The sequence below is a fragment of the Triticum dicoccoides genome, chromosome 7B (genome assembly GCF_002162155.2).
Source record: "Triticum dicoccoides isolate Atlit2015 ecotype Zavitan chromosome 7B, WEW_v2.0, whole genome shotgun sequence".
NCBI lineage: Eukaryota > Viridiplantae > Streptophyta > Magnoliopsida > Poales > Poaceae > Triticum > Triticum dicoccoides.
Window position 1 is genome coordinate 11,876,181 of NC_041393.1, and position 11,402 is coordinate 11,887,582.

The window sequence follows — 11,402 nt, forward strand, 5'->3', positions numbered from 1 at the left end:
CGCCACTCACCCCTTGTGCTTTACCGATGAGGTAATGCAGCATCAATTCCTAGAAGGGTTTAAACCCGTAAACATCGAGTCGTATGACGACATGACTGATCCCGCGGTGTGGATTGAAGATTTCCTTCTCCATATTCACATGGCCCGCGGCGACGATCTGCACACCATCAAGTACCTCCCCCTAAAATGAAACGGGCCAGCTCGGCACTGGTTAAACAGACTCCCAGAGAACTCCATTAGAAACTGGGAATACTTGGAAGATGCCTTTCTTGACAACTTCCAAGGTACCTATGTTCGGTCGCCGGATGCCGATGACCTTAGTCATATAGTCCAGTAGCCCAAAGAGTCAGCCCGAAAACTTTGTACTAGGCTCTTGCTAAAAAAGAGCCAAATCAAAGACTGTCCGGAGGACGAGGCCTTAGCAGCCTTTAAACACGGCATCCAGGATGAGTGGCTTGCCCGACATGTAGGCTAGGAAAAGCCAAAAACTATGGCAGCCCTCACAGCACTGATGACCCGCTTCTACGCGGGAGAAGATAGCTGGCTAGCTCATAGAAGCAATAGCGCCAGTGACCCTAGCACTTCGGAACCCAGGGATGGCAATGGTAAGCCACGGCGCAACAAGCATAAGCGCCGAAACAACACCGAAGAAGCCAAAGACACAACAGTCAATGCTGGATTCATCGAACAGGCCGGTAAAATGTTGGGTTTTCAAACAGGCCAGTAAAATGAACACCGAACACAAGGGGAAAGAGCCACCAAGCAAGAACGATGAGGATCCTTGCCCCAAAAAGACAGGGGGTCAGAAGCAATTCCCCCCAGAGATAAAAATAGTGAACATGATATATGTCACGCATATCCCTAAATGGGAGCGCAAACGCGCATTAAGGGACGTCTATGCCGTCACGGAGGTTTGGCAACTCTGGTCCTCGACCCAATAGTTTATGGATACCACCTCACTAGAGTCCTCATGGACGGTGGTAGAAGTCTCAACCTAATCTACCAGGACACTGTCTGGAAAATGGGCATAGACCCATAACGAATCAAGCCTAGAAGCAACACCTTTAAAGGGCTGATACCAGGTGTCGAAGCCCGGTGCACGGGCTCTATAACATTGGAAGTGGTCTTTGGCTCGCCGGACAACCTCCGAAGCGAAGACTTGATCTTCGATATCGTCCCCTTCCGCAGTGGCTATCGCGCCCTGCTTGGACATACGGCATTTGCCCGTTTCAATGATGTCCTATGCTTACTTAAAGCTTAAAATGCCCAGACCACGTGGTGTCAACACCATCAATGGAAATACGGAGCGCTCCCTCCGGGCCGAGGAGCATACTGCGGCCCTTCAAGCCGAAGTACAAAGCGGCACTCTTAAGCCGAATACTTCATCGGCCGTCAAGGCCCCGGATTCTGCTAAACAAACCCGGACTGTTCCGATGAACAATAGCTCGGTTCATCCAGAGCTAGATTATCAGTTCGGCCTTCGCCGATTGCCCCAAATTATCGCGGCCTATGTTCCGCGCATGCATAACTTCGCACTAAAAATACCATGGGCAGCGCCGAACGCAAGCGGAAAACATGGTATGTAGTTTGGCTGGACCCTATTAGACCTTACTATTCACTTTCTTATATTTCAGGTTCTCAAGCCCCTAGTCTATGAATCCTCTCGAAGGACCCCTCTCAAGGCAACAACAGGGCAGACGTGCGGCAAGTCATCGAAAGGATCCATGAAAGAAGCGTTACTCTCCTTTTTGGGACTTGTTTTCTGGCTTTCCTTTGTCTTTGAGTTATCAGCATATAACGCCGCTTAAAATTTTGATTGGTTTAAATCTGTACACAAGCGTTTTGACGTATCCGACAATATTTAATGGAAGAAGTTTTCCTTCATCGGTACTATTTTTTGACCCTGCTCTGTTTTTATGTCATTTCGACAACTGTAATCTGGCAAAGTTTACACCTGCCAGGGGCTTCCTATATGCCCTCACACGTTTTAAAAGTCCGAACACTCTCTGAGTGATAGTTCGGCGTCCCGAATATTGCATTATATGCATTTGCTCCGAATCATGTCTTTCGTCAATAGTTGGGTTGCCCGGGTCCTGTGCTTGCCGCCTTATGTTCAGCTTGGCCGGCTAAGGTAGTAAAGGGAGAACTCCTGCAACTGTGTTTCCAGTTCGTCCGGTCAAACGACCTCAGCAAAGAAAGCCGAAAACTGACTGTCATGATGAGGCAAGAGCCAGTCAGCTATTCGGCAACCTATGCGGAATCCTTAACGGTTCCTTCCATTTTATATGAGGGGCTATTTATTCCAGCCATGCGTTCAAAGGCAATCCTATTTGGACAACCGCATACGCACCAGGGGCTACTTCCTAGTCCGCTATTTATCACTCCCACGGCTAAGTGAAAGTGCTAAAGCCATATAGTCCGGTTGTGTCGTTCGTTGCACAACTCGCCTCCTTCATGGACAAAGATGTTGGGTTAAGAGCAAGTGTGCGTGGTACCGAACACCTGTAGGTTATTCACTAGGGGGATGAAGCCAAAGACTGGAAAAACTTTTAGGAATTTAAACTTGCCAGATAAGGAGGATTCGAATTTCCGGATCATACTTAAACAAACAACAAAAGACTTGGTTTATATTACAGGCATCGGATACAGCTCAGACAAATCTGATCAAATATAATGTCCTTTGAGCACTGTCCCTCCACTATCCTGGCACCTTCAAGAATGCTGTCAAAGTATCGCTCTAGCGTGCGATGGCTCTTGCTAGCGGGCGGACCCTTGACGACAATTCCTTCCGCCTGCACGCTCGCCCATTGCATCTTGATGCAGGAGAAATCCATCCGCGCACCTTCGATACACGCAGAGCGCTTCATAGTTCCTATTCGGGGGAGTGCATCGACGAGCCACTTCACCAGGCCGAAGAAGCTACCCTTTATGGGTTCGGCTGGCCACAAGCAGACTATGACGTCCTTCATGGCCGCACCAGACAACCGTTGTAGCTCGGCAAGCTGTTTCATCTGGTTGTTCAGTAGCACCGATTGCTTGGACGCCACGAACTGTGACCAGAATAGTTTCTCTGTGGAATGCCCCTCCCGGGCCCAGAAGAATTGCGCCGCATCCTCCACACTCTTCAGAAGATCGGCAAAGGCATCTGGAGAACTTCACAGGCGAGTAAGCAGGGCATAGTTGCGTCCACCAAATTCACTCTTCAAGAGAAAGGTCTTAGCAGCTGCTATTTGCCTCACCTGCAGGATCTCCTCCTGAGCGGCTCAAGCTTGGGATCGCGCCTCTTGAGCGTCCTTGATGGCCTTGGAGAGTTCGGCCTCCTCGGCCTTATTTTTATCCTCAAGGACCTCGTCCTTAGTGGCGGCATTCTTGAGCTCCTGCTCCATTTCGGTCACCCGCACCTCGTACTTGCGGTGGGTAACCTGTTCGGACTCTAGTTCTGCAGCCACCTTATCAGCGGCCGCTTTGTCTGCCCTAGCCTGCACTTGGGCTTGGGCTAGGGCAGTCTTGGGGGCCTCGACCTCAGCCGAGTTACCTGCACTCATTCAAATATTGCAGTATATGAGCTTAAACTCAGAATTGGTATTCACATTATAAGAGTATGCAGTCTCTTTGTCAGACATACCCTATGATTCCTCGAACCGCTTGTTTATGCGGTCGGGGTCTTCGTTGGCCACTTGAAGCTTCCAATGGAGCTCGGTTACTTCCGCAGCCTGGGCGGTCGCCGCCAACAAAGACACCTGCTTACGCATAGTGATTGAGAATGTTACTCCCTATGAGTTCGGTTTGATCCCCTGTTCGGCTTTTTTATCCGAACATGGTCTCAGGGGCTACTCTCTATGTGCAGGCATTCTTTATGATTGAAATACTCAGATTTTTACATTGCTTACCTCGAAGCCTGTTACCAGGCTGGCGAATGCTTCATTCAGTCCGCCCTTCCATGACAGAAGTGCGCTCCAGCGCCCCTGTCAAGGTGTTCGGCACCTCTGTATTGATGGAGGTTGCCATGGGAATCGGTGTCCCTCCCTCCTTAGAAGAGGGGGCACGCTTGTACCGGAGACGTCCGTGTCTCCGGAGCTGTATCAGTATGGGGGCCGGATTGGTCGTGGCCTCCATCTTCGGTCATGATGGGGACCGGATCTCCCATGTTTTCGGCAGCCGAGGTGTTGCCCTTAGGCACCGTATCGTTCGTCTCTCCATGCTTCGGTGTCATCCATAGCTCCAGCGAGCTCGCCTGCCGCGGCGACTCACTCTCCACCAGATCAACTGGCAGAGAGTTCCTTCCGACAGGCAGGGGTTGGGGTGGCTGCGGACCGGGCTGTTAAGCACAAGGCATATATATGATGCTCTAATTTCAAAGATAGGATTGTATTAAAAGGATTATGCGGCACTTACGAGGTGGGCGGAGACCGGAGGCGAGAGTGCAGCAAAGGGATAGGTTCAGAGCCTTCCCCCGAATCATCCGAGGGCAGCCTTGCCATTCTTGGAAGGCCCCTCCCCCGTCTCCACGGGGGCCGCCCTCTTCTTGCTCTTGGGAGGAGAGTTTTTTCCTCCTCCTCCTTCGCTTCCTCCTCGTCCTCATCACCCCCATGGGAGGAGTGAACCTCAGTCTCTCCAGACAGAGTGTCGGGAGTATCTTTTCGGCGGGGGCCGCTCTTGGCCCGCTTGCCCGCCTTCTTCTTTGGCACCTGATATGGCGCCGGAGCCAACATCTATGTTAGCAGATGTGTGGCTAGACTCTCCAGCAGCCGCCGAAAACTCCAGAGAGAAACCTAGATCGGGAGTTCCGCTGCCGCAAGCCTCTATAGCCACCAAAAACCAATGGGAGCCCGTTCTGGCACCCTGCCGGAGGGGGAACCCATCTCCGGTGGCCATCTTCATCATCCCGATGATCTCCATGATGAGGAGGGAGTAGTTCTCCCTGGGGGCTGAGGGTATGTACCAGTAGCTATGTGTTTGATCTCTCTCTCATGTTCTTGAGATGTCTTTATCTCGATGTACCGCGGGCTTTGATACTATAGTTGGATCTTATGATGTTCTCCTCCTCTCCCTTCTTGTAATGAATTGAGTTTTCCCTTCGAAGTTATCTTATCGGATTGAGTCTTTAAGGAATTGAGAACACTTGATGTATGTCTTGCACGTGTCTATCTGTGGTGACAATGGGATATTCATGTGAGTACTTGATGTATGTTTTGGTGATCAACTTGCGGGTTTCGTGACCTTGGAAGTTCTATGTGTTGGTTGAATAGATGATTCTGAGATTGTGTGATGCATATTGTATAATCATGCCCATGGATACTTGACGTGACAATGGAGTATCTAGGTGACATTAGGGTTTTGGTTGATGTGTGTCTTATTTTACTAGTACGAACTCTAGGATAGATCGAGTGGAAAGAATAGCTTTGTGTTATTTTACTACGGACTCTTGAATAGATCGATCAGAAAGAATAACTTTGTGGTGGTTTCGTACCCGAAAATAATCTCTTTGTTTGTTCTCCACTATTAGTTACTTTGGAATGACTCTTTGTTGCATGTTGAGGGCTAGTTATATGATCCAATTATGTTATCATTGTTGGGAGAACTTCCACTAGTGAAAGTATGAACCCTAGGCCTTGTTTCTACGCATTGCAATACCGTTCGTCCTCACTTTTATTATTAGTTACCTTGTTATTTTTATATTTTTAGATTACAAAAACCTATATCTACTATCCATATTGCACTTGTATCACCATCTCTTCACCGAACTAGTGCATCTATACAATTTACCATTGTATTGGGTGTGTTGGGAACACAAGAGACTCTTTGTTATTTGGTTGCAGGGTTGCTTGAGAGAGACCATCTTCATCGTATGCCTCCCACGGATTGATAATCCTTACGTCATCCACTTGAGGGGAAATTTCTACTATCCTACAAACCTCTGCACTTGGAGGCCCAATAACGTCTACAAGTAGAAGGTTACGTAGTAGACATAAAGCTCTTTTCCGGCGTCGTTGACGGGGAGGTTAGCGCTTGAAGGTATATATTTAGATCCTGCAATCAAATCTTTTAGTTTCTTGTTTTATCACTAGTTTAGTTTATTAAAATAAAACTACAAAAAATGGAATTGAGTTGGCTACATGTAATTCATCTTTATAATGTCTTTCGTGAAAATGATGGAAAGGAAAATTGTGCTCAAGTGCTAAAATAAGAATTACATAGAATGCTTGGCATAAAATATGTGAATGATGAGCATGATTGCAATGTTGTTAGTATGAATTCTTTGAATACCCATGATGCTAATGATATGCAAAGCCACAAGCTTCGGGATGCTATGTTTGATGAAGATGATCTTTTTAGTTCCCCCACTTTGAATGATCAAATTTATTATGATGAAAGCATGCCCCTTATTTATGATAATTACTGTGATGATACTTATGCTATAAAGAAGAATGATGATAAAACTTTTCACAATTATGAGTACCCTTTTACTGAACATTACTCTTTTAATGCGGAAACAATTTGTAGTGCTCAAGTCTTTTTCGATACTCCCACTATTAATCATGAGAATAAATTTGCTATTGTGGAGAGTAGTAAAATTTCTATGCTTGTAGATCATTAAAAGAATGCTTTAGGAGCTAGGTCTATTGTTGAATTCATTCATGATGCTACTGAAAATTATTATGAGAGAGGATTGATACGTCTCCAATGTATCTATAATTTTTGATTGCTCCATGCTATATTATCTAATGTTTTAGACATTATTGGGCTTTATTATCCACTTTTATATTATTTTTGGGACTAACCTATTAACCGGAGGCCCAGCCCAAATTGCTGTTTTTTTGCCTGTTTTAGGGTTTCGAAGAAAAGTAATATCAAATGGAGTCCAAACGGAATGAAACCTTCGGAAATGTGATTTTCTCATCAGATAAGACCCAGGAGACTTGGACGCTCCGTCGAGAAAGCCACAAGGTGGTCACGAGGGTAGGGGCGCCCCCCCTAGGGCGCTCCCCCTGCCTCGTGGGCCCCTCGAAGCTCCACCGACGTACTTTTTCCTCCTATATATCCACGTAACCCCAAATGATCGAGGACGGAGCCAAAAACCTAATTCTACCGCCGCAAGTTTATGTATCCATGAGATCCCATCTTGGGGCCTGTTCTAGAGCTTCGTCGGAGGAGGCATCGATCACGGAGGGCTTCTACATCATCATCCAAGCCCCTTCGATGAAGTGTGAGTAGTTTATTTCAGACCTATGGGTCCATAGCTAGTAGCTAGATGGCTTCTTCTCTCTTTTTGGATCTCAATACAATGTTCTCCCCCTCTCTTGTGGAGATCTATTCGATGTAATCTTCTTTTTGCGGTGTGTTTGTTGAGACCGATGAATTGTGGGTTTATGATCAAGTCTATCTATAATATTTGAATCTTCTCTGAATTGTTTTATGTATGATTGGTTATCTTTTCAAGTCTCTTCGAATTATCAGTTTGGTTTGGCCAACTAGATTGGTTGTTCTTGCCATGTGAGAAGTGCTTAGCTTTGGGTTCAATCTTGCGGTGTCCTTTCCCAGTGACAGAAGGGGCAGCAAGGCACATATTGTATTGTTGCCATCGAGGATAACAATATGGTGTTTTTATCATATTGCATGAAACTATCCCTCTACATCATGTCATCTTGCTTAAGGCGTTACTCTGTTTTTAACTTAATACTCTAGATGCATGCTGGATAGCGGTCGATGAGTGGAGTAATAGTAGTAGATGCAGAATCGTTTCGGTCTACTTGTCTCAGACGCGATGCCTATATACATGATCATACCTAGATATTCTCATAACTATGCTCAATTCTGTCAATTGCTCAACAGTAATTTGTTCACCCACCGTAGAATACGTATGCTCTTGAGAGAAGCCACTAGTGAAACCTATGGCCCCCGGGTCTCTTTCTCATCATATCAATCTCCATCACTTTATTACTGCTTTGCGTTTACTTTGCTTTTACTTTATTTACTTTGCATCTCTATATCAAAAATACCAAAAATATTATTTATCATCTCTATCAGATCTCACTTTCGTAAGTGACCGTGAAGGGATTGACAACCCCTAAGAGCGTTGGTTGCGTTGAGCTACTGTTTTTGTGTAGGTACGAGGGACTCGAGTGTAGCCTCCTACTGGATTGATACCTTGGTTCTCAAAAACTGAGGGAAATACTTACGCTACTTTGCTGCATCATCCCTTCCTCTTCGGGGAAATCCAACGCAGTGCTCAAGAGGTAGCAAAAAGAATTTCTGGCGTCGTTGCCGGGGAGTCTACGCAAAAGTCAACATACCAAGTACCCATCACAATCCCTATCTCCCGCATTACATTATTTGCCATTTGCCTCTCGTTTTCCTCTCGCCCACTTCACCCTTGCTGTTTTATTCTCCCTCTCTCTCTCTATCCTCCCTCTCTATTTGCCTCTTTTCGCCCGTTTGCTTTTTGTTTGCTCGTGTGTTAGTTTGCTTGCTTGTCGTTATGGCTAGTTCTTTACCTTCTGCCTCCATGTCTGAAATTGGGGATACTATTGTCGATAATAATTTTGATGCTCCTACTAAAGAACCCACTATCTCACATATAAAAAGATTTCGTGTTGGTAGCGGTAATATTATTGGAAAAGGAGTTATTCAAGATTTCTTTACTTGTGCCGGTGCTTTACCTTCTGTGGGTAGTTCTATTCTTCATAGAACTAGTAGTCTTGCGGACACTATTGACATGCTTGTAGTTGAACTTGAGAGGAAATTCATGCACTTGCATCCTTCTATACAAGGATTTTCCTAGAATTTCTAATATTGAGCATTCTTCTGTTAAGCATGCCATTACTATCTTTTTGGCTCATGAGTTTCGATTCATAATTAAAGAGGCCAAAGAAATCTTTGCGCATTATAGGGTGGATGCTTGCCGTCCTCCCATAGAGACTATCCTCTTTGATCAAGAAGAAATAATGCATTTTCAATCTGTAGACTATGTTGCCTTCAATGAACGTAGAGAATATGAAATGAGGTTTAACAATCTATCTTATTACTATGGCAATACCTAGATCTATTCTTGCTTGTTATGCCTAGCTAGGGGCCTTAAACGATAGCGCTTGTTGGGAGGCAACCCAATTTTATTTTTATTTCTTGCTTTTTGCTCCTGTTTAGTAATAAATAAATTATTTAGCCTCTATTTTGGTTGTGTTTTTTTGTTTAATTAGTGATTGTGCCAAGTAGAACCGTTGGGAAGACTTTGGGAAAGTCTTGTTGAACTTGCTGTAAAAAAACAGAAACTTTAGCGCTCACGAGAACTGCTGTCGTTTTTATTTGGGAAGGGATATTTAGTTAATTCTTTTTGCAGATGATTAATAGATAAATTCCTCACGTCCAGAAATTTATTTTAGAATTTTTAGGGTTCCAGATCTTGCGCTAGCTACATATTACTACAGACTGTTCTGTTTTTGACAGATTCTGTTTTTCGTGTGTTGTTTGCTTATTTTGATGAATCTATGGCTAGTAAAATAGTTTATAATCCATAGAGAAGTTGGAGTAAAGTAGGTTTAACACCAATATAAATAAAGAATGATTTCATTACAGTACCTTGAAGTGGTCTTTTGTTTTCTTTCGCTAACGGAGCTCACAAGTTTTCTACTTTAAGTTTTGTGTTGTGAAGTTTTCTAGTTTTGGGTAAAGATTTGATGGATTACGGAACAAGGAGTGGCAAGAGCCTAAGGTTGGGGATGCCTATGGCACCCCCAAGATAATCTAAGGACACCTAAAATCCAAAGCTTGGGGATGCCCCGGAAGGCATCCCCTCTTTCGTCTACTTCTATCGGTAACGTTACTTGGAGCTATATTTTTATTCACCACATGATATGTGTTTTGCTGGGAGCGTCTTTTATGATTTGAGTCTTTGCTTATTAGTTTACCACAATCATCCTTGCTGTACACACCTTTTGAGAGAGCCATACATGATTTGGAATTTGATAGAATACTCTATGTACTTCACTTATATCTTTTGAGCTTTATAGTTTTGCTCTAGTGCTTCACATATATCTTTTAGAGCACGGTGGTGGATGTGTTTTATAGAAAAAAATTGATCTCTCATGCTTCACTTAAATTATTTTGAGAGTCTTAATAGCATGGTAATTTTCTTAAAATCCTAATATGCTTGGTATGCAAGATTAATAATAAAACCTTCGTATGAGTGTGTTGAATACTAAGAAGAAATTGATGCTTGATAATTTTTTTGAGAAATGAGGATGGTGATATTAGAGTCATGCTAGTTGAGTAGTTGTAAATTTGAGAAATGCTTGTGTTAAAGTTTGTGATTCCCGTAGCATGCACGTATGGTGAACAGTTTTGTGATGAAGTCAGAGCATGATTTATTTATTGATTGTCTTTCTTATGAGTGGCGGTCAGGGACGAGCGATGGTCTTTTCCTACCAATCTATCCCCCTAGGAGCATGCACGTAATACTTTGCTTTAATAACTTCTATATTTTTGCAATAAGTATATGAGTTCTTTACGACTAATGTTGAGTCCATGGATTATACGAACTCTCACCCTTCCACCTTTGCTATCCTCTCTAATACTGCGCACCTTTCGCCGGTATCATACACCAACCATATACCTTCCTCAAAACAGCCACCATACCTACCTATTATCACTGGTAGAAAAAGGGCCTGTTGTCCCGGTTCGTAAGGGCCTTTTGTCCCGGTTCCTGAACCGGGACTAAAGGGTCGGTACTAATGCCCTGTCCCTTTAGTCCCTGTTCAATCCAGAACCGGGACTGATGGGCCTCCACGTGGCCTGTGCGCGGAGCCCAGGCAGGAGACCCTTTGGTCCCGGTTGGTGGCACCAACCGAGACCAATAGGCATCCACGCGTCAGCATTTCTGTGGCCAGGGTTTTTGTTTTTTTTGAAAGGGGGGGGGGGTTGGGGGTTTTGGGGGGTTAATTTAGGTGTTTCATATATTGTGTTAGCTAGCTATAATTAATAGAGAGAAGTGTCCTCTCTTATGTCCGTGCTTGGTCGACGCTACGTACTATACATACGTATAGAGAGGACTAGACATGCTAGCTAGCTAGTAGGCAAACGAAGGAAACAGGAGATCGTCATGAACATATATGCATACAGAGAGAAGTGATATCGACCACCTCTCCTTCTCCGAGAGATTGGTCGAACAACAAGTTCTCGTATATCTATCCGACACTACCGGCTACATATATACAATAATTATCTCTTACAAATATAATCATACGGACTCATGGTCCACATAGTATTCTCCGTCTTCAGCGATCACGTGGTCAAGAAAGAATGCCGCCAATTCCTCTTGAATTGCTCGCATGCGAGCTGGTGCTAGGAGTTCATCCCGCTTTCGAAACATCTAATTTGAAGAAGGGGGTCAATACATATATATATAT